Genomic DNA, 23,527 nt, shown 5'->3' with positions numbered 1-23,527 from the left:
CACAGATTCCTATCAGACCATCACACTATTAATATTGTATGTTAACCTCAAGCAGTGATCATCTCTGAAGCTAGATACATGTTTTGAGGGAAAACACAAGTTGAGTTTGGAAAAGAAGGAAAAGAAAAAGTGTCTTGATAAATATTCCTTAGCATTAAAAGTTTCTAATTTTAGTTTATTGTCTTAGATGAACATTTAGAATTACTGGTAAAAGTTAAAGTACTCTAAGTTGTGAATTTGAAGGAAATTATTTAAAATCTGTGAGGAATAATCCTATACAAAACCAGAATTATGTCATGTTTAATATCTACTTTTTATGGAAAACATCCATACAATGTACTTTAACATGAATATATTTTAAAACACATGTCTTAAGCTGGTTTGTCTTAACCTTCTTGCATTCCCTCTATAGACAAACTGTTAAGGGAGTTCCCATGAATGGAATCTCGGTCCAGGAGCTGAGGGTGGAATTAATGACATTCCCTGGTTATAATTAATTAAAACAAAAGAAATCAAGGAAAGTGAATCAAGCATTTTGTTCCTGAAAAGACAATGACTTCATTTGCTTCTCATTTGGAAATGCAGTAGGCACTGAAATAAGTGAAAATGCTTCCCTAAATGTTGCTAACAACCACTGACTGAGCACAGTAGATGTTGGAGCACACCTGAACAATAAGACTCCTTAGAAAGAGTTTATAATTTTTGTCATCTTCTCCTTTAAAAACTACATAGATTTATCTCAAGGCTGTGAGCATCATGTCAGATATAATCAGAAGGTAGAGGGAGAGATCTATTTGTGGATTAAAAAAAGTGCTTAAGGTTTATTTTTGGACCTGAAGGGCATTAGTCATGATTCCCTATTTGCTCTTCAGGTGTTTATAGATTTCAGGATATCAGTATTGACTTGCCATTTTGCAAAAGTCATTGAATGTCTGTATAAGGATGCTATTATAAATCATCATAAAAACAACATCAAAAAATGTTTAACTTCTACGCTTGTAGGCATAGTAGAAAGTATTTCTACAAGAGAGTAGTTTTTAGTAACACTTTGGAATCCAACAGAAAAACGTATTGCACATCCTAAATAGATAGGACAAATTATATATATTTAATAATCTCCATGCTTTTACCACTAATTCTTGCCATTGTTTTGTTGTTCGTTTGTTTGTTCTTTTGTCTCTGAGGCATTTCAGATTCATTACATATGAGACAACTGTAGTAAATGAAAAAAATCAGTGGAATCTGTGGCCATTGCCTAAATATATTCACACTAAAAATGGTTTAGGATCATACTCTAACACAGGTTGAACTAAAACTGCACATATAGATGGCAATTGCCTATATAATGCAGGAGTTCTCTTTTGATCAGATTGTGCGTGGAAGCAGGGATTTTCATCCAGATTCCTTTCTAGCAAAACAGTGAAATAAGTCTTTCAAAGGTGAGATACGCTTAAGACGTCTACACTATGACGAACTGCATCATTTTCAAATGGCTCCCATTTCTCCCCAGTGCCTACAAAGGTAGTCTGGATGAAGAGCTCAGGATGGTCATGATCCTCTGAGTGCCTAAAGTTATATAAGATCTCTTCTGCCCTAATTACTAAATTAGCATCACAAATTGTGGTGGCAGAGAAATTGGTTTAATTTGTTAAAATACATTGCAAAATTGTCCTGGGATTCATTTTTACAAGTCTTTTTATTTTAAAACCAGTTTAAATAACTATTCAATTTGTGGTTTTCTTATGAAGAAACTTAATATTCTCACTTATTAACAGTGTAAAATTGAGGATTGATTTAAGAATGTTTTATATTTTCCCTTAAGAAACAGAACAGCCTTAGAATTTAGAGAGAGAGAGGCAGAGGAGGGGAGGGGGAGAGAAAGAGAGAGAGAGAATTACACCATAAGCTGTTGTGGAAACACCTGATGTTGTTTCCATCACTGATGATATAGCACAGATTTTGATTTGTGGAGAAGGTTTTTTTTGTTTTGTTTTGTTTGTTTGTTTGTTTGTTTATGGTGGTGGTTTTAATATAAGTATTTCTGTTTTTAAAAAAAAATCATAAAAGTGTGGCCAAACTGAAGTCATAGATAGAGAACAAGCTGGCAGTAACATCTTGTTCATTTATTTCATTTCAGTGGTTTTATTTGTAATGTAATGTCAAACCACACGAAATAAATACGTGAAAGATTTGGCATTGTGGGAAAGAACTGCAGGAAAATGAAAGAAGAGAGAGGAAACAAATGACTTAAAAAATCTTATAATTTATATTTTTTCAATTTATCATTAATGCTAAGTCTTCTCTATTGTATCTCTGTGTATTAGCAAGGTGAGATCCCTAGTACATAATAGGAGACTATGTGTCTGATGTAGTGTAAATATACTGACCAGAGACAGTAAAATTATTGAAGATACACAGAGGAATTCCAAACCACCATGTCCTGAGAAAATGCAATGACAGTAAACTGCTTTTTTTTTTTGTTGTTGTTCCAAACCTTCAAACTAGACACAGTTATCAAAAAGATTTTTTTCCTTTTTCCTTTTACAATTTATTTTTATTATTTATTTATTTATTTATTGTAAATGGGATATTGCTATTAAATATTTTCAGCCTTGTGGGAATTTTAATTATCCTCATTGTAGCTTGATGTAGAAGATACAAAAACAGCCAATTTGATGGCATTCTGCCTTTTAAAAATGATATTTTAATTTGTCTTTCTGCCTGAAGATATTAATTTCATAATTAAACGTGAACAGATAGATATTAATAAAAGGAACTCTGGTATTTTCTTTTTTTCTGTCTTTTTTTCTTGCTTGCTCTTTCCTTTCCTTACTTTCCCCTCTCTCTCCCTGTCCTCTCTTGTATTTCCGCTGTCTTCAAAACAAGGTTAATAACAAAGTTTAGAATTTCCTAATTATCCTAACAGAAAAAGCTTCTTTTGTAATTCACAGCTTTTAGTCAGCACAAGTGTGACCATATTAAGGTGTTACTTGGACAAGAGGCTGCGCTTATGCTACTGTGTCACACTGATCTTAACTGTGAAAGGAGACAGAGGTGGGATTAGGCAGCAATAGTCTCCAACTACAAATTTATCCTTCTCAGTAAAACACTCGATATTGAATTTTATTCCCCAAAAGATGAGAGAGCCAGACAAAGCACTTCCAGACTTCTACAGTACCACACGGTCAGTATGAGCAGCAAACCTGACTTTCCAAGGCTCTAATGTGGCAAAGGAGAAGCATAATAGTACCCAGAAGTCTGATGCTCTAGGCAACTGCCTACCAGCTAACAATTTAGTCTGGATATCCTGGCAATTTTGTATCCACAGCAGTCGCTTTTTTTTTATATGCTAAAATACAGTTTACACACGTGTATGTGTATATATATATAAAGGTAAAAATATGCTAATTAAAACCAATTTAATTTCTTTGATACAAGCATCTCAGTAAATCACACTTTACTGCATCCAAGACCTACAGAATTTCAGGGATACTTGCCATGAGTACCTTTGAAAACAGCTCAGCTGTTCTGCCTACATGTTAATCATACGTATTTTACCCTAATGTAAATCTATCAAGTACTAACTAGCTAAACATTGTGACTCCTATATATCACGTAAATAAATGTATACTTTAAGTTCTACTCTTTACCTCTGAGGCAAATTGGCCACAGAAGTGAACATGTCTTTTACAAAAGGGTATAGGATTTGAAATAGCACCTTAGTTGCCTTTATTTTCATGGTACTTTCATGACCAATTCCAGCAAAATCAGTTTCACTGTAGCTGTGCTACTGAGGGAAAAATCTAGAAATCTATACTACACAATTTGTGGTGTGTATGCATTGTACCTAATAAGACAACCTATTTAATGTCCATGTTATTCCCATGCTGTTATATGTCCAATATTTGCACCTATAATGTGAGAATAAATAAATAAATAAATAAATAAATGATGGGATCATATACACTGTTCTGAGCTCAGTCACCTGGAAGATCCTGATTCTTTGAAAGGAATTACCACCAAAGCCAATGGCTTGATGGCTGGAAGGTGACATTTTCCATAATGTGGCAGCATGTGTTGAAGCAAGAACTTCAGTAGTTCTCAGGGTACTCTCAACTCCAAAGTTGCTTTATGTTTTTTAAAGTTTAGCAACCTGTTATTTTCAAATATAACATTTGCTTTTTTTATTATTATTTTTTTTCTCCAAAACAGCTTTTCCTGTGAGAACAGATATCTAACAGAGAACTCTATTACATTATCAATAAACCTAAATAGCAAATAAGTAAAATGCCTAATATATTTCAACTGTACTGTACTGTATGTTTACTTGAAGAGGGGATACAAATTGTCAGGACATAGCCTCACAGACCTCCCTGGCTTATAATCAGCTTAAATTACACAGTGAAGAATTCTAAAATCTCAAAAAAGTGCAGTTCCATTGACTGACGTGTCTCAAAAATGAGGCAGAACAGAAAGCAGCTGTTGAGCCCTTCCCCTCAGCAAATATCTGTCACATGGACTGTGCCACCACTGACTGTGAATCCTGTTTGCTCCAGTGTTGTGATATAAAAAGAGAGCAAGAATGCATCAACAGGACAGATTTTACACACTGGAAATGAAAGGACAAGAGCACGGGAGAAAGATCTTTCATTATGTCAATGCCTCTTCATCAGAATTCTGATCACATTGCTTTCGTTTCAGATCCCGACACTCTCCTCTGCCTTTATTCTTCTCCTTCCCTCCCTTGTTCTGATTCATCTATCTTCATTGCCAAAAACAAAACTTCCTCCTTTGCATTGGCAGTCAACTCCCTTCTTTTCAGGAAATGCTACACCATCACCTATGCTCCTGTAAGGAACAGCTTGGTGCCCTCTGTAAGAAGAAAAAACCCCTGGTGTTTGAAACCAATGGACATTTTTAAAATAAAGAAAGACAAAACTACATATTCAAATAGAAGCTACATTTCTTCCAGATCCATATAACAAAATTATGCAGGAGTGTTCTTGCAAATCTTTGTAATTGCTGACCCTCTGTTTCTCATTTTCTGCAGCTTGCTTTCTGTGCTGTCACAGATCTTCTGTAAAAACCATGATAAAATTGTAGTGGTGTTTTATGCTGCTACTTATTTCAAGAGAATATTTAATGTAAGAAATAAAGACAGAGGAAAGAACATGTTGGATCTGGGAAATCTGAATTTCAGAACATGGATAACAAAAGTTTGACAAAATTATTTATAGATTAATCTCAGGAAAAGCCGGCATCCATATTAAGCTGTGTGAAGCCTCAAATTTGTTTATGCTGTAAGGTTGTCCTGTAGCCACATAGCATTTCAGTAGCATACAATACCCTCCCACCAAGGCTCTCATGTTTCTGTATAGACTTGAAGAAAGATTGAGACAGCATAAGAAACCCCTCCAAAGCCATGTTAAAAACAACTTTCTTTAACCCCTTTGTTGCATACACCACAGAGCCCCCACCACAGTGCCATCACTCACAAGGGCATTTTTTTAGTCACTCTGAACCTGAGAGAATATTGGGAAGGTTTCTGTCATAGGAGCAGCATTTTTAATCTTTCTGAAATACTGGCAGTTCTACTAATAAGGTTACAGATTATATAGCAGCCATAAATGTTCTAAAAAAACATGTAAAATTGTAACTTGCAGTTTTGAACAGGCAGGTATACCTAATTCAGCTCACAATCTTTATCTGACAGGCAGAACTGAAATTCAGCCTGAATTTTCTGTTGTTGTTTGTTGTTGTTGTTGTTTTTCAGTAGCTCTTGGTCTTTTTTTCCTATTGCCTTCATAGCACGTATTTACATACACCTGTAAAAACGGGTGTTGAAACAATACAGGGATTCTCACCTGGTAGCAGTTTTTTGCTCCTATTTTAGCTGGAATTAAATGTCAATGGAAAACAAAATTCCTGTATATTAAACCCAGGCAAGCTACATTCCTTGGCATTTGTTTCCAGATTCTGTGTTGCATTAACGTGCATTAACACTTTCAATAATGCAAAACTTCACAGTCCATATAATATAAAAGCCAAAATACGTCCACAAGGAGTCAGCACAAAGATCCAACAAGCCTACTATCTTGTCTCTAACAATGACTAGTAGAGGTGCCTAAGTGAAGGGTATAAGAAACACATGAAATAGACTGTAATCTTTCTCTCATATATTCTTCTACCTTGGCCATACATAGTAAAGGTTACTTTTTGATTTGGAAGGTGTGGATTACTGTGCTTAATACAAGAGAGGGGAATCTCCACCGTGAATGTATTTGAATCTTTCAGAACTGATTTATAGTTCAGCCATCAAAATATCCTGAGGCAGTAAATGACTTACACAATTCTCTGTTTTGTTATGCATCTGTTTTGAACATGCCACATCATAGTTTCACTGGATGCCTCCTTCATCTTGTATAATGAAAATATTGCTCCTAACATTACTTGTAACTTTACAGATCTTATGTGTATTCCTGTTGTATTGATTTTTCCAAATCAAATGGCTTTTAAACTGTCCTGTGTACTGTTGAAAACTAACGTGCTGCTTCTCTTTGTATGAGTTTTCTCCTTAGTTGTTACAAAGAACATCTACTTACTATGTTCTAAACTTTAATATCTGTCATGTTCCACCATAACACTTACCTAATCTACATGTAGTAACTGAGTGTATTTGGTTGTTTGTTTTCCTTCAGAATCTTTCTAATGTCCCTTACAGTCATTGTCACCATAGAAACATAGAATGGCTCAGGTTGGAAAGGATATTAAAGATCGTCTAACTCCACCCCCCTGCCATAGGCAGGGTTGCCACCCACTAGATCAGGTTGGCCAAGGCCCCATCCAGCCTGGCCTTGAAAACCTCCAGGGGATGGGGCATCTACAACTTCTCTTGGTAACCTGTTCCAGTGCCTTCACTACCCTTACAGTGAAGAATTTCCTCCTAACCTCTAATCTAAATATATCCTCTTTTAATCTAAGACCCCTTGTCCTATCATTATCTACCTGAGTAGAGTCCTTCTCCATCCTTTATGTAAGACCCCTTTAAGTACTGAAAGACCACAGTGAGGTCTCCCCAGAGCCTTTTCTTCTCCAGAGAAGAGAAGTTGAACATCTTAGATAGGTGGTCCGTAGTGAAATTGTACTAATGCTTTCTTCCTCTTCAGGTATTTTAATCTCGATCTGTGATACTTCTAATGAAGAATTTGCTTTTCCCCTCCCTTTTTCCATTGTGCTTGCTGTCCCCATCTTGCCCTCAAATAAATTATTCCTACACATGTAGGTCACATCTGAAAGTAGAAGCCTAAATTTCCCTATGGCATCCAAATGGCAAAATCAAAGCTACCAAATCGATTAAATGCAGATGAACACTAATAATTTATGTTAACAACTGAGATAAACCTTTTCAGTTACTAAACTGGGTGCATTGTTAAGCATAAAATCAAGTATCTCTGCTTAGGTGTGTGTGCATACATGTGTGCCTGTATAGGAGGAAGACAGAAAATCAGCAACACTGGAAAACAAACATTTCTTAGGTTAATTAATTATAACATGTATAACTTTACTTTAATTGATTCATGAGCTTTGTGAGGTAGGTAGTTCACACAGCTTTAATTTCAGGAATCTCTTACTCTGCTTCAGAACTTTCCAAGGGACTTTTTCAGTCAGAAACTTTAAACCAGTTAAATGTTACTCTGGACCTGCTAAAGTGATTTACATCTACAGAAGCAGTTTCTGGATTTGGTTTTAGTTTTATCAATCAATTTTAGTACTTAATATACTTCAGGATGGAATTAAATGGACTTCATTGTAAATTCATTCACATACTCTGAATGAATACCTTACTACTTAGCTTGATAGACCTACTGCTACTCTAACCTACATGACTTCATATTTAGGTTGCTCTACCTGCTTTGAAGTTTGAGAAGTCATTTTAGTGCTAAGTCAATGCTTCAATAAAAGACCTGTAGCCAAAGAAAGAAAATTTGTATTATGCTACATTAAGCTACATTATGAGCACCTGAACCTCATTCATGCAAACAATGTCAATAAGAATGACAATGGACAGTTTTTGATAGACATTCAGGATTCTAATGAGTATTTACTAAACTGTGTCTACTATCCTCTGTGTATACCCAGGCGTCTAGGGCACTGGACCCTGAGGTGACCCGCAGGCCCCCTGCTTGCCACCCAGACTCTTGGACTGACCTTGCGCCTTGCCTTTGCCTGATGTTCGCTAGGCAAAGTAGATATGGCCACTGGCTCAGACCGGCTCTGCTTGCGTCCTGTGGGCATGGTGGGACCAGGTCACTGGGGGAAGTCTCTGAAGTCTCTGCTCCATGGCTGCCTGGCCCAGAGCTGCTGTGCCCTGGTGGGAGCTGGGCCACCAAGGGGGCTGCAGAACTGGAAGTCATTAGATTTAAAGATACACATTTATTTTCTCAAGCTTGCACACCTGTCACTTTTAAACAAGGACATGGGAGGGGAAAAGAAAAGAAAAAAAAAAAAAAAACTTTCCTCCTGAGAAAGTCCTTCTGTGATTTAGAGTTTTAGCAGGCCCTGGAGCAGGCAAGGCAGGCTGTGGCCAGGCCAGGCAGCCCCCCCATAGCGACCTGGCTCCTGGGCAGCTGGGAGCCTGCCATGGTACAGTTTAACCCTGTGACAAGTGCAGCATTTAAAATATAATAGAAAGGCTGAACATTACTTTTTTCACAAAACAGCTGGATGACTCAACAGGGTTTTGCTTTCTTTCTTTTTCCTTTATTCCCCCTTCTTTTGTTTTCAGCTAAGGAGTTGAGATCAGATTTGTCTCTTAATTTCTAACATTTTGTATTTTGATGACTGGCATTTTCTCAAAAAAAAAAAAGCAAAGAAAACCCTGAATTGCCGGTTGTCACAAGCTGGAAAGCATATTATGCAAGTATCACTTCTTGCTTTTCATTTGCCCTTTCTTTCTTAACCCCTTTTGCTCAGTTCTGACCATTTTTGGGTATTCATTGCTGGCCTTGATAGATAAGTGCTCTAGTACAATGAACTCAAGTCCATTGTTCCTATGCTTTTTATTTTTTTCAATAATGTTTATATTTTAAATCTGTAATTTATGATATTGGAATGGATAACAATAATGCAAATTCTGCTGTAACTCCTACTGAAGGAATAAGAATATTTCTATTGACTTTATAGGAACTGGGTGAGATTTATATTGCTGAATATTCTAAAAGTAAACAGATCCTCACAGAAAAAGAATCTCTCATTGCTACCTTCTGTTAAGTCTGAGGAGAAAACAAACAAACAAACATACAAAAAGCAATTCTGAAGAGAAGCATACAGATCTTTTTATAGTAAATGAATGCACCCCATCTTTTTATTTTTCTTCTTACAATAGAGTATTTAATTAAATAGATGAGGTACATTATATGTTCTAAATAGTTTATGCATGGATATTATCTTCATTTGAGATGTTTTAATGAGAGAAAAGAGGAATGGAAAGTAACCATTTATTTTAACTCATTTAAAAATGTACAGTAGATGAGCATTTAATTGTCTTTACATTATCCTTGGATGAATTAGGTTAAAGCAGTAAGTTTCAGGACAACCAAGAGTCATTTTTATATATATAAATACATAATTCTTGGTATATATATGTATATACCAAGATGTATGTGTGTATATATATATATATATTTAATTCTACCTTCTTTAAGCATTAAGAATCAATGAAATGAATGTTTTGAAGGAACGTCTCTGAATGAAAGTATCCTCTCACTCAAGTAGTAACAAGATACTTAGCTTTTATGCAATGTCACTTTTCGTCTATAGGTGTCGTAGTGCTTTGTTCAGGCCAACTACAACTGATGCCTAACAGGCATAGGAAGGGCTTGTCTCAGCTGCATATGTAGATAGCAGTGCCCCAGCAAAGCTGTGTATCAAATAGCCTGAGCTGTCTGACATGCTCTTCACAAAGGTGCTGGATTACTCACACAAAAATGGTATCAACAAGAAAAGCATGGTAAAATTATAGTAGCTGGGAAAACGTAACTCAGCAGTGACTACAGCATGCTTATATTTACAGAAATGTATATGCAGTTTAGGCAGAGAAAAATATAATTTGCAGCTAGGACTATAAACAAAATTTATTTGTTTGTTTGTCTCAGTTATAAGATGAGTAGTATTCCCTGATTAGATATGTACTCTTTAGAATCAGGCTTTTCTGTGAAGGAAATCAGTCTTGAAATTTTCACGACGTGTTAGTCACTTAGAAGTATCTGCTCTATTGTACAGTCTTGCTTGGACTCATTAAAATGTTTAATATATAATATATAATAAAAACACATGGCATAAATGTATTGCATTATATTATATTGTATTATATCTAATATAATATTTTAAATACACAGGAATTTAAGGAGAATCAGAGCAGTTAATAAAATAACATTTTTCAACATTAACCTTGCTCACTCTGTAGAAATCTGGACTACTAAATCATTTAAAAAATGAACAAAAAGGGAAGCTGCCTTTTTTATATATATATATATATATATATATATATAAGATCAATGTAACTGTGTTTTGAACAGAGGAAAAAGAAAAAAAAAAAAAGGATATGCTGTCCTTTTTGCTTTACTGAAACTCTTTAGTAATTAGATTGAGACTGCTGTTTACAAGGTTCAGTGTAGATTTTTACATGACCAGGGTTTGTATTTGGTGTTCTTAGCGGGGCAGTGAAGGTGTCTTTCAGATTTTTTTTTTCATCTAAAAATCCTATGCTTGTTTTCCATGATGTTAGATTTATATCATGTCATATCACTATTATGTATACATACTAAGCAAGAGAATGTGCAAATGTTGATGTTTTATTTTACTTTCTCTTATTGCATTTGTTAAAAAGTGGGAAATGAATATGAAGATGGAAATATTTTTTAACCCCTGAAATCCACAGATAATTTGTGAGAAATCAAGCCCCACCAGTCTTCAGACTCTCTGGACAGACTGTCTAGCAAGGTGAGCATGAGGTCAGAAAGTTCTGAAGGACACCATGCAGCTAAGAAGTGGTATTAGCTCTTGAGTACTGCCCATTCAAGTAGATTGAGTTTACTAACCTTAAACATTCTGCATGATATTAGCACCCTTCAGAGCCATATACTCTGTCAGACCTTTCATTTTAAACATATTACTTTCACAAAAGGAAGTTTACTTTGACTGAAATGTTTAGCTTTCCATAATAAACATTAAGTGTGATAATCTTTTCAATCACTTGCTAAAATTTAGATGAAGACATGGTGCATGACTCCTTAGTTCAAAAGACATGATTCTCAAGATCATACTCATAATGCAGGTATGCTACTCATTAACTCATTCAGTATGCATTGAATAACATGGAATTAAAATAATGTTTAGAAAACTGGTAAGATTTTGCTTCATTCTTAGGTGTAAAATGATGAGGTTGTAATGAGGATGGAGGAGATTCCCTGCTTAATATACATCCCATACTTATTAATGGGCAGACAAATCAAAATAAAGATACCTGTTCCATCACCGCACCCCCCCCCCCAAAAAAAAAAAAAAAAAAAAAAGCCTAAAATCTCTTTCATATGCATCCATACAACTGGATTGCTACTCATAGCAATTCAGTGACTGAGACATAAACTGAATCCAGTTCCCCCCACCATGGCAGGGGGGTGGAACTGGATGGTTTTAAGGTCCTTTCCAATCCAAACCATTATTCTGTGATTCTATGATTCCCTAGCCTAAGGATGAATTTAACCTGAGAATGCAAGTAGTGTATTCTGCACATGCAAATGGTGTATAGGTTTTCTGTGTTATTAGTCTGGTTTCAGTGATTTTAGCAATTACATTGTATTTTGTTCACATCTTTTGGCTTCCACTATTTTCATCTTCCCTTTGTCCGTCTGGTCCCTTAACCAGCCTCTCTGGGAACTTATATAGCTCCCACAACCACTGTATATGAACACCTCACAAACAGTAATACCTTTTTATCTTCACTGCACCCTTGTGAATAAGAACAGTGTTAACTCACATTATAAAAAGAAGGAACAAAAGCACAGAGATTAAATAAATGACTTGCCTGTCAATGGAAAAGAAATCTGCAAAAAATCAGGAACTAAACCAAAATGTTCTGAGTGCCTGGCCAATATTTCAACCCCAAGCCTGTCCTTCCTACTCTCTGCCAGTCAGCCTAGAGCATTCATTGGTCTGTTGGGTGCAAATAAGACGCATGTAATGGAGGTGCTTTTGCTGGGAGTCTGGGATCACTCACCTGTGGTGACAAAGCAGCTCTCCCAAAGGAAAAAACTGAATATCAAAGTTGGCAGCATGTCTCTCTTTCCCCCTCTCTTCCTCTCTTAACCAGTTAGGATGCCTAAGCTTCTAAATCAGGCACACAAATCAGCTTTTTCAAGTATGTAGTATGAGTCATTTAGCTGGCTTAAAATGCCCTGTACTGATCCACAAAGAGAATCCCATAAAGTTTTTCGTGTCTCTTTTACCTACCCACGCATGTGGATCACTCATCACAGTAGTATCTAAATGCTTGGTTTAACCAGTCACATTAATTTCTGTGTTTTAAGATTGAATTTTGACTACCGTTTTTTTGCATTTTTTTTTTAATCCAAAATGAAGAATGCCATTCTGTTGTAACAAGGAGATGTGAGGTGGGGGTGTACTTGATCTCCACTTGTTCTACAAGAGCTCCTACCTCTCTGGCAACCCTCTGACTCTGCTCAGCAATTTATCTGCCTATCAATAATCCTGCATCCTCTATCATGAGACTTAATAAATTTACACTTTCCCAAATGATGCTTTTCTTCTCTTTCTCCCTCCTCTTGTAAAATGTTGGGGGTTTAAAAAAAAGTAGTCTTTTGGGTTCTTCTCTATGCCTACAGGTTTGACATTGTGATAGCCAAATGATACCTAGTACTTTGTCACTGCTTTGGAGAATACCACTTATGCATATATATATATATACATATAAAAGTACGTGTTTAGCTCATATTTCTCAGATATTTATCTCCCCTCCACCCTTCCAGCCTGCATACTAGGTTGTAAGAGGATGAAATGCCCCAGACCCAACCATCTCTCTGTACATAGGCAACACTCTGCATCTCTTCCTGTGAGTGTGCATTTGCAAGGTTAGTGCTATGGAAGAGGGGATGCATAATTCCCTGCACATTTGTGCATGAATTTGGCCAAATTTATTGGGGGAGTACTGGTATTTTACAGAGTTACACTTTATAGAACATTTGTTTAGTATTATAAACATCTGCAAATGACTATTTATTTCGTGAAGTAATTAACATTCCTAATTAGATGCACCTTGCAGCTGCTGTTAATCTTAATTGGCAACAACGCAGTTACATTTTGATGCATATCTTCAGAAGAGTTACAGCAGGGAAGAAGGGGAAAAGAAAAAAAAATAATCTGAAGGGAAGGAAATAAAACTGTTCCCACACAGTTCAGAGAGTTCGCACAAAGAAGATCCCATGGCAACAGCGAGGCCCACAGTTTGCTTTATAAAAATCCAAGAATAGATAATGTATCATCTCTTCTGAAACAACACGGCTTCGGGAGCGGGAGGGGTGGGGGGCAGAGGCGAAGCCGTGCCCCGCTGCCCGGGCACTCGCCTCGTCCCTGGGAAAGCGCAGCGCGCCCCGGCGCTGCGGGGGTGCGGCGGGCGGCGCCGGGAGGAGAGATCCCCGCTGTCGGGGAGTTTCTGGTGGATCCTCGCGAAGCGCCCTCCCCCACCTCTCCTCCCCGCCTTCAATAAAATAAATAAATAAATTAATTAATTAATTAAAAAAAAAAAAATCAGCCTCCCAAAGTCATGCTTGCAAAGCCGGCGGCGGCGAGTACCGAAGCATCCATGGGGTGGCAGTAACAGTATCTTCTTTATGACTCGCAGCAGAGCGGAGAATGCATTCAATCAAATGAGCCGGTCTTGTAGAAACACTGGAATCATTTATGCATTGCAGTTTCTCTCGCCTCTATCCTTCTCTTGCTTTGCTCCTTAGGATATTTTGGGTGGATTGTGGTTTTCAATCAAGACCTCCTGTTCTTCGCTGATCACTTGTCATTTCCACTGGGGATTCGCATCATTCGGGGCAAGCGGACAACCGATTTTTTTTTCTCCTTTCTTCCTTTCCCTTTGGAGATTTTCCTTTTTTTTTTTTTTTTTTTTTTTTTTTTTTCCTCCAACATCACCCCCGCCCCCCTTTCAGCGCGGCGGCGAGGGTGCTAGGACCCAGGAAGCATCCTCCCCCCGGCATCCCCCCTCGGCACGGCACCAGGAAACCCCTCCGGACCGCCGCTCTCCGGATACTTGTGCCCGGCAGCCCGGATCCGGCCCTCGGCGGCGGCGGCGCTGGACGTGGAGCAGCCCGTGGGGGGGCCCCAGGCCGGCCGCCCCCCTGCCCCTTCTCCCCCCCGCCGCCGCACCTGGATGGTACCTCCCGCCGGCGGTGCGGGCACTTTCTGAACTAGGAAGGAAGGGGCGACTCGGGGGGGCGGGGGGGGGAGCGCCGCCGAAGTCCGTATGGAATTACCTGCGGCCGCGGCGGATGGATGGGCGTCGCGTCCCCGGCACTCGCGCCCAGCGCAGCAGCAGCCCCGGGAGTGAACGCGGGGCTCCTCCGGCCGAGTGCGCAGTGTGGCGGTGGTGGTGGTGGTAGTGAGCGGCGCTCGCCTCGCTGGACGGATCGCACCGGAGGGATATTTCGGAAGACTCCCGCGGGTAAGGTCATTTTATCCGGGCGGGAGCTCCGGCGTGGCTAAACTTGGTGGCGGGTGATTGAGGTGGGCACTTGGGTGCTTGCTGCATTGCCCCGGTGCGAGGGGATCCGGCTGCTGCTAGCACTTGAGTGAAATAACTGCAGTAGGTATTCCGGCGGGTGCTTCTTGCGATAAATCAGAGATCAGAAAAAAAAACACGTTCTTTTCACCCTCTGGATTTGGGAGAGTACCGTGACAGCGTGCCGGGCAATGAGGCTTTAATTTCTCCTCTTTCTCTTTTTCTTTGACACCCTCCCCTCCCCTCCCCCCCACCCCCCCCCCCCCCTTAATTATTTTGGTTGAGAAGGGCATGCGATAGTAAAGAAGCTTTCCGTGATTGAATCTGTTAAATATTAGACCGGATCCCATCTGCCGGCTAAAACAAATGTTTCCAACTCTGTGCAGCATTCTGCTGCATTTCAGAGCTGCAATGGAGGTAGACAAATCCCGTTTTTCAAGTTGTTAAACTTTAAGGTGGCAGTCCTTATTAATCTTGACACGGTGTCCTGGTACTAAAGGGGTTAAATGCCTCTGGTGATTTGGGATTACAACTGTTCCTGCAAATCCTGCGAGGAAATTATAAACTGAGAGACGGTAAGGAAAAAAAAATCCCTTTCTGACAGAAGAAAAATATCATAAATGTTGCTAGCCTAGAAATCTCTCATCCACCTGCTCCTATAAATATTTTTTTACACCCAATAACTTACCTGCTGGAACCTCAGACCACGTGCATGGGAGTTGAAGATTTGCAAACAGAGATCCTATCTTCGGTATTTCATACATATATTCATTTGGCTGAGGGCTGTGTGTGAATTAATTCCTCTGTTAGTTGTGGTGTGAAGCGAGAAAGGAAAAGGAGAGAAAAGACCGTCTTGTTAAGAACATAGGGGAAGCACTTCAGCCTTTAGAGATTTAAAGGGATCCAAGCAATGCACCTTGCTAATCTTTCTCTGCAAAATCAATTCTGATAGAGGGAATGGGGGAAGGTTGAGGGAATCGATAGTGATGACGTTGTACAGTGCAAGGCACCGCAATGCTAAAGTTCTGTAGTGTATGCGAAAATATATACCCTTCTGTGCTGCTGGTGGCTTCATGCATAATGGATGGCAGAAGATATGCAGATCTTTCTGTAGGAAGATTGATGTATTTGCGAAAAAAAAAAAAAAAAAAGACGGCGATTATGTAACTTGATTACATCAGTGGCATCAGTCGCCGATCGTGTAACGAGGTGCTCACACGGCGCATCGATCACCTGGCTCAACTTTGTCACGCTGGCGGCGGGGACCCGGGCAGAGGAGGGGAGATCCCCGCTCGGCGCCGGCAGGGGCTCGCCTCTTGCCAGCCGCCTCCAGCACCGGCGTGATGCTGCCGGCTTGCCCGGGACGGGGAGCTCGGGGGGAGCCGCCCGCTCCCTATGAGGGGGCTCCCGAAAAGCCCCCGCAAGGGCAGAGCCGGCAAGGTCACCGGCACCCCGGGCCTGCGGTGCGAGGCGGAAGCAGAATGGGGCAGGAAGGCGACCGAAATTTAGGCAGATCCCCCTCCCTCCCTCGTCTGCATCCGAGGGGAGCGCCGCTGACCCCTCGTCCCGTCCGCGAGGCCGAGACGGGGACGGGTTTTTTCTCCCCACCCCACTCAACCAAAACAACAGAAAAACCCAAGTCTTGCCAGATACAGCGGCTTAATCGACCTGTTACGTTCGCAGAAGGACCTAAAGGGAGGACCTGGCGTTAAAGCTGGGGGAACGGTAGCCTGTTAAGACGTTGCGAGCATCTAAGAAGCAAGTAGGTGAAGACAAAGGTGTGCCAGGAGGTTCAACTCGGGTGGACCTTCTTCCTGAATTGTCTGCAAAGAGAGCAGGATCCGGGTAGCCTTTATTCTAATACCCACTTCAGAGTCATAAATCACTATTTTCATCTGTTCTGGGAAAAAAACAAAACAAACAAACAAACAAAAACCATAAGACTCCTTGAAGACAGATAAGCTTGCAAAAGCACTGCTGAAGCCCCATGGATGCATTTTCTGAAGGCCCATGGATGCATTTTCTGAAAAGTGTAAGCCTGCTGAAATATTAACAGCTGAAATGAGTGATCTTATCATCTCTGGCCTATGTCCTACCCCACTTCACTCTGGATTCATTCTAACAGAATTTCACTAAACACCTTTACACTTTCAAAGAGGCTAGAGCAGAGTGGCTTTTACATCTCTTGATAAACATGATCTCTTCATACCTACTCTTTATCACATTTAATGCACTATCTCAGTATTTTCAACATGGCACCGTCCTGAAAAATATTTTTTTTTCCTCTGCTTCCCTGAAAACATCAGTATTTTAAAGTTGCTTTAGCATTAGTTCATGATTATTTTCATATTTCTTGAGGATAAGTCTGGGCAAACACTAATAAATCCAGCTAATGTAGTTTAGAGTTTGACATTCATGGAGTATAGTGAGTAAATTGGAAAAAAACGGCTATGAAGTTAGCGCTGTTTCCATCCTTCAGGGGTCAGAATAACACTATGGCAACTCCTATGCATTGCTACAGCTCTTGTAATTTTCAGAAATGTCCATGGCACACTCTGCTCTGTCACACATGATTACAGGCACATTCTTTCCCTTTAATTCCTGACACACACTTCTTGTGACACACATGCTGCATACCTGTGCTACCTATCTTAAGGAGAGCAATACTGTCCAGAGAAAGTGTTATAAAACCCATTCTGCAAAAGAGTAGGCATTAACAGTGTGGGAATATATCATTGGATACATGTAAACTGGCATGCTGGCTGCAAGGATTTGCAAATTTAGGTTAGTACAGAATGATAAGCAACCAAGCTTTATTTATAGTTTAATTTCATTGCTGTAGTTAGCAACAACCACTCAGTAAAAATAGGTTTCAGCTCCAATGCAATATCAATTCCTTTTGCAGCCAATATTGCTTCTTTAAGAGGAAACTTTCCTTGCTGAAATAAAACTGTAAATCACTCGGACAGATGAAGAGAAATATTTACATAAAACTTTCCCGGACTCCAAATCTCAGACCACTGAAGCAACGAGGGTTTGGTCGCCTACTCCTTGGTAGCTCTGGGAAGTCAGCTTTCAGCAGCACATGGAGAATAATCTCAGTGCCTCCCTCTGAAAGAGCAGGCTTCTGACTGCTGCTGTCACCGAAGACAGTAGACTTGTTTTACTGCTGAAAGGAAAAATTGAAGCACACAGCAGATCTTAATGAAGCATTTTTTTTCCTATTCAGTGATATTCTTGTAATGTATTCAGAATACTTTCTGTGGCCATTATGTCAAATCCATGTTTTGGAAAACAAAACAAAAAATGGGTAACTGACTGAGGTTCTCATTCTGTATTTTTTGCACTTACAGAGAAGTGTTAGGATATACTTTTATGTTTCATAACAGCTATGATCTTTAGCAGCTGGGAATCTTCTTGTTTTTATAGTGCATGCTGCACGATAATATATGGCAATTGAAACATCCCAGCTCTGATTAATATGATTAAAAACTAGCAACTTATCTAGTGGTGCTCAAATTGTAAAGTTTAATTATAGCGTCACCATTTGTACAGCTATAGATAAGGTTGTATCAGCATTTCTATTATAAACCTCTATCTTGTTGCCATCCGTTGTGTCAAGGCTCCATGAAATAAGAAGAATGTACAGTAGAGACCATAATGGCTGTTTTGGATTATGGCTATGGCCTGTCAGGTCAGTAATCCGCATGTTTCTTTAAGTCCTTACATGCACATATACAGCAGTACCAAAGCAGCCATTATGTTCTATCAGTTCAAGCGTATGCTTGTTTTATTTTAAATTGTAATTAAATATGATATGATGGACCACAGTGACTCAGCAAGGATCATTTAACCTATTATTTTTCATATACTGTTATTTTGTTTTTATATTCTTAAAAGAAAAACAGCTCAAATGCAGCAATGAATTTTACTTGTGATAGCTTAAAATTAATTCACATTTGGAAGAAAGCTCTTTTGAGGGGAAGGAGGGGAAAAGAATGAAGATGAAAGGTTGTGATTTATTAATTATAATATTCATACTTTGCCTGTTCCCCTAAGGGATTTGCATATGGAACTCTGTCCTATTGCAAAAGGGGAAAATTCTGTGTTATTTGTAAGAGCTGTATAAGACCAAGGAGATCTGTCTACCTGTTTTAACGGTGGGTACTCTTGTTTTTCTAGGTCTCAGAGTACCTGTGCATTATAGGTAGTTCTGGGCCATTTAATGGTGTTATATAGCATGCTATTTATGCCTTAATAACTAGGTCTGAACAAATGAATCAAGGACATCAGTTTTACTGTCTCCTGTGCTTAGAAATTTCATGTTTATAAGAACAGTACACAGGCATGTAATAGTCCTTCCACGGTCATAGCATCAATTTAAGTAATTCCCCATGTAGATTATGATTAGGGATGTAAAGGGAGAAAAGGAGAAAATGAAAAATTCAGATTTCTGCCAATGTGATAGATTTTATTTTTAGTTTTGGGTGTAGTTTAGGAAGTGCTCAGCTTAGCTTCTAAAAAGAAACACAGAAACCTAATTCATGCAACAAGAAGACCTATACAGTCTATACAGCTAGCAGGCAAACAAGGGGTAGTAATACTTGATAACTGGATGGCCAGAGGCATCAGGAAGTTTTTCTGTTCCCTGGTCCATTGTGCTCTAGGACCTTCATTTAGCCTCAATGAATGGTACATTATAAAAGAGGAAGAAGATGAAGACTAGCAAAACGGGTTAAAACAAGGGTTGAGAAAGTGTTTAAGTATATAGTCATTGGTGATGTAGTTCCCATTTTTCAAGAGATTGGGTATATTTATATATTATTTTTCTGTGTTCTTCACTAGTAAGACTGAGACATTCCAAGTTATTCCAGTTCCTAACTCTACTGCTCTATTTTTTTCTCAACATGCTTACTGTCTTCAGAGCAAGGCCCATCATCTTTACATCTACAAGCCTGTTTTTAGTTGCACAGCAAGACCCTGATCTCTCACTTGAGGTATACTGAGGTTCTTCTCTATAAAATAATAAGTGGGTAGGAACATGAGAGAAAGAATGTTTCCCATTGGGTATTTTAGAAAAGGCAGGCATTTTACATGAAACCCATTTTCCTCTGACAAAGCATAAATCATTGGAATCTCCCTCCAAAAAAAAAAAAAAACAAACAAAAATCACAATGCTTTTGTAAGGATTCCTCTTACAATGATAGTGCAACTGCTGTGTAAAACCTCAATATCTCTCTTTCACCTATTAAGTTCCTCTTGATAATGTGTGCTTGAACAGTCAGTAGCAATTTCAGCAAACTGAGTCCCAGCCAAAAGTTTAGACTGTTTCAGGGAAAATGAAGTCATAGTAATGTACATCGTTATAACACACATGGAAAAGCTTCTCCAGGTGATGCTAGGAGTGAGTTTAAATGCTAGCGACCTGTTTGGATTCCCAGACCAATTGCCTCAGACCCTGAATTACTGTGCCTGAATGGTGTAAGGGGCCCACATCTACATTTGTCCATGCCTACATGTATTTGGTAGTTCTCTTCTGCTGGATTTGACTCTGAGCTCAGCGGATCGTATGCCTCAAGGATAATTTCTACACCAAGAAGATCTCTCAGTGTGATGAAAACCTTGGGATGGAGCCACTATGTCAGAAGAGGGATGTGTTTGGCCCGGATGCTTTCGTGTGGCACTGATCCCTGGCAACAGTTTTAGCCCTGTGTCTGTCAGATTACAGTTCGGTGCACAGAATTTCAGGATGGGAGCAGAGCACAGCTGTCACTGTATAGCACCTTGGATTCCTGTATCCTCAACTTCTCTTCAATGCTTTATGGCTGTCTTCTCCCAAGTTTAAACTCCACCCCCCAACCCCCTTACCCCCCCCCCCTGCCCCTCCCCGAAGTTTCACCTTTGCTCGTCTTAAAATGACATAACTGGAAATACATGACATTTCCTTTTCTGCAAATTGTGTGTGTAAAGGAGATGTCTGTGTATCAATCTGTCAATAAGATCTGCATATTTACTACACATAGAGTTTATTTTACTCAACATCTCATCTCCTCTAACAAAACAGAGAAGGTTTGGCTGTCAACTTTCTATTAGATGTTATTTGTGGGGTTCCATGGCTGAAGTCAGTGTGCTAACACCAATATTAAATCAGGTTCACTGAATGGCAGTCTCTCCCTTTCTCTGCATATATATCATACTTAGCATTTGTGCATGTATTTATGTACATTGCATATGCCTGCCTCTACATATATATGCTTTTACTCACATACATATGCAGCAATCAAGAGAAAATATTCCAGTTATTTCTAATGCTAAATGTAGAAAACATAACATGATTCAAACATAATATGAGATGGTAGATGTTTTCAAAGTGTTTTTTTTTTTTTTTTTTTTTAATATTAATGTATTTTGTAATGATCTGTAAATAAATACAGCTTACTTGAAGATAACACAGATTTATTTTGGAATACCCATATTGAAATATACTTTAAAAGGACTATCAAAGATCACCAGTCAGGGTTATATGGTGTCATCTGTAATTTTAGAAAAATATGTGGTAACACTTTGGAAGGTAAAATCTGAATGTTTCCCATATGTTTCCAACAGAGCAGCAGCTACTATCGCAAATCTCTTGCCTATTATTATGGAAAAGCTCAATCGAAGTATTTGCTCAGTGCACAGCAGAAGAAAGCTGAAACGTATATTATAAAATGAATGCAAAACATTGTTTAGCATTTCTTGTGTAACACTTGCTTCGCCACTGATGACTCTCATATTGAGTATGAATAATGTGTCTGCTTTTGGTCATTCCTGATCCAGCAAGCTATTAAGGAAAGAAGAAAGAAAATGACAGGAAAAAGGAAAGACCTCTACATGAAAAGATTCCTATCTGAAGAAAGAGATGAAAGATTCTTATTATTTAGAAAAAAAAATGAGCAAGAAATTATATGGGAGAACAGGAGATGCAGTAGGGAATACTGAAGGCTATTGAAAAATATTTTGGATTCTCTTACATATTGTTTCCCTGATGACCAATAAAATTTAATTGTGACAAATCTAAAATGAGTAAAGGAAAGCTCTCCTTTACTCCTTCCTTTAGCTCATTCAAATCCTTTGGTTCTTATTGGTAAGGATACAGCAAAGAAAAAGGTCTAGTAGGATAGAATAGGTCAAGTAAGTCCAGGAATAAGAAAAAAATAAAAATAAATTTTACATCGTAATAGACAGATAAAAAGGTTATCAGCCTAACAGATAGTTGAATAAGAAGACTATCAGCTTGTGTACCGAAGGACCACCTGCTGACTTCCAGTTACAGTGCAATCAAGGGATGCATACATCTGAGATTTCTAAAGGGTGATTCTTCCAAAGGATTTGTTATTGGCGTCCGTTAACTAGATGAACTGTAAGTGTGATCCTGTAACCAGTATTCTTCACTACCTTTTACAAATCTGTTTACAAATCAGTTTACAAATCTGGCAATTAGAGTACTGCTTAATGTAGGTTTTATTAATGCTTACTGGACAATCTAATTCGTCTCTTTTGAGTCCTCAATACCAAGGTCTTAATCCAAAACCCATTGAAGGAAATGGAAAGATATCTACTGCATTCAGTAGGTTTGGATCAATCTCCAAGAGTCTTTCAAAGCTTTATCATTCAATTTCCTAATTTTTGTTATTTTATGTGAGAAAACTCATGCTATTTCTTATCTTCAATGGGTTAACATTGATTAGAAAAAGAAAATCATGTAAACTTTTAACAGAAATCCATAAACATCATTGACATTTATCATCAGTGTCATCAATTCCCATCATTAAAAAATATACAACCTTCATATTTTGTTTCTTTGTAGAAATGAATGTCTGTATTCTTGAAAGATTGTTAGGTTATCTTTGATCTCTGATGCTTTCAATTACTTTGATGGGAAAAAATCATAAAACCCTTTAAAAATAATCATTAAGTATATATGCAGTATTAATCACTAAATATATATGCGGTATTAGTATATAGCCTAGGCTAGTTTGTCCTAAAAATAATGCAGATTAATCACAATATCAATATGTTTTAATCTTTGGTTAGATTAATATATCCTCTTTCCTATTGCCTCTTTAGTGCTTTATAAACTATATTCTATTAAAAAGCAATCACATGGCTCAATGGACAGACACCATATATCTATTGCTGGCTGTTCGTTTACAAGGGACCTTCCCTAATTAGTGTTTTGTCTGGCTTGCATCTGTTTGTAATAGTACTTAATGCTTAAGACTTCCATAATAGTTAATGTCATGTATGGCCTTTATTTCTTGGGCATCCTAAAATTAGTTTTGCAGGTTTGGTGTGAAAATAGTAGAAATAATTAGGTTAGGTAGCAAAGGTGAGTTTTCACAAAAGCTCACAAAACTTGAGTCCCCCTCTACAGTTCTTGAAGGGATATTTACCTCCAGAGGTGACAGAGCAGGAAGCTAACTGTAGGGTCTGTGGTGTGACTATAAACTTTTTCCCTTACTGAGTGTTCTCTATAGGAAGAAAGAAACAAGTCCTTAGCAATGAATTGTAAATACTTCAACCTAAGACACATATAAATACAATTATAGGTGAATGACATTTAATTTCAGTTACTGCTTTACAGTATGAATTTTCCAGGACTGTTGCTCTTTAACAAAATTCACTTGAAGACTTTGGACCTCTAAAGCCTGAAATCAGTCCCATTTCATCTGCAAATATTTC

The sequence above is a fragment of the Cygnus atratus genome, chromosome 1 (assembly GCF_013377495.2).
Source record: "Cygnus atratus isolate AKBS03 ecotype Queensland, Australia chromosome 1, CAtr_DNAZoo_HiC_assembly, whole genome shotgun sequence".
In the NCBI taxonomy this organism is placed as follows: Eukaryota; Metazoa; Chordata; class Aves; order Anseriformes; family Anatidae; genus Cygnus; species Cygnus atratus.
This window is presented reverse-complemented; position numbering follows the sequence as displayed.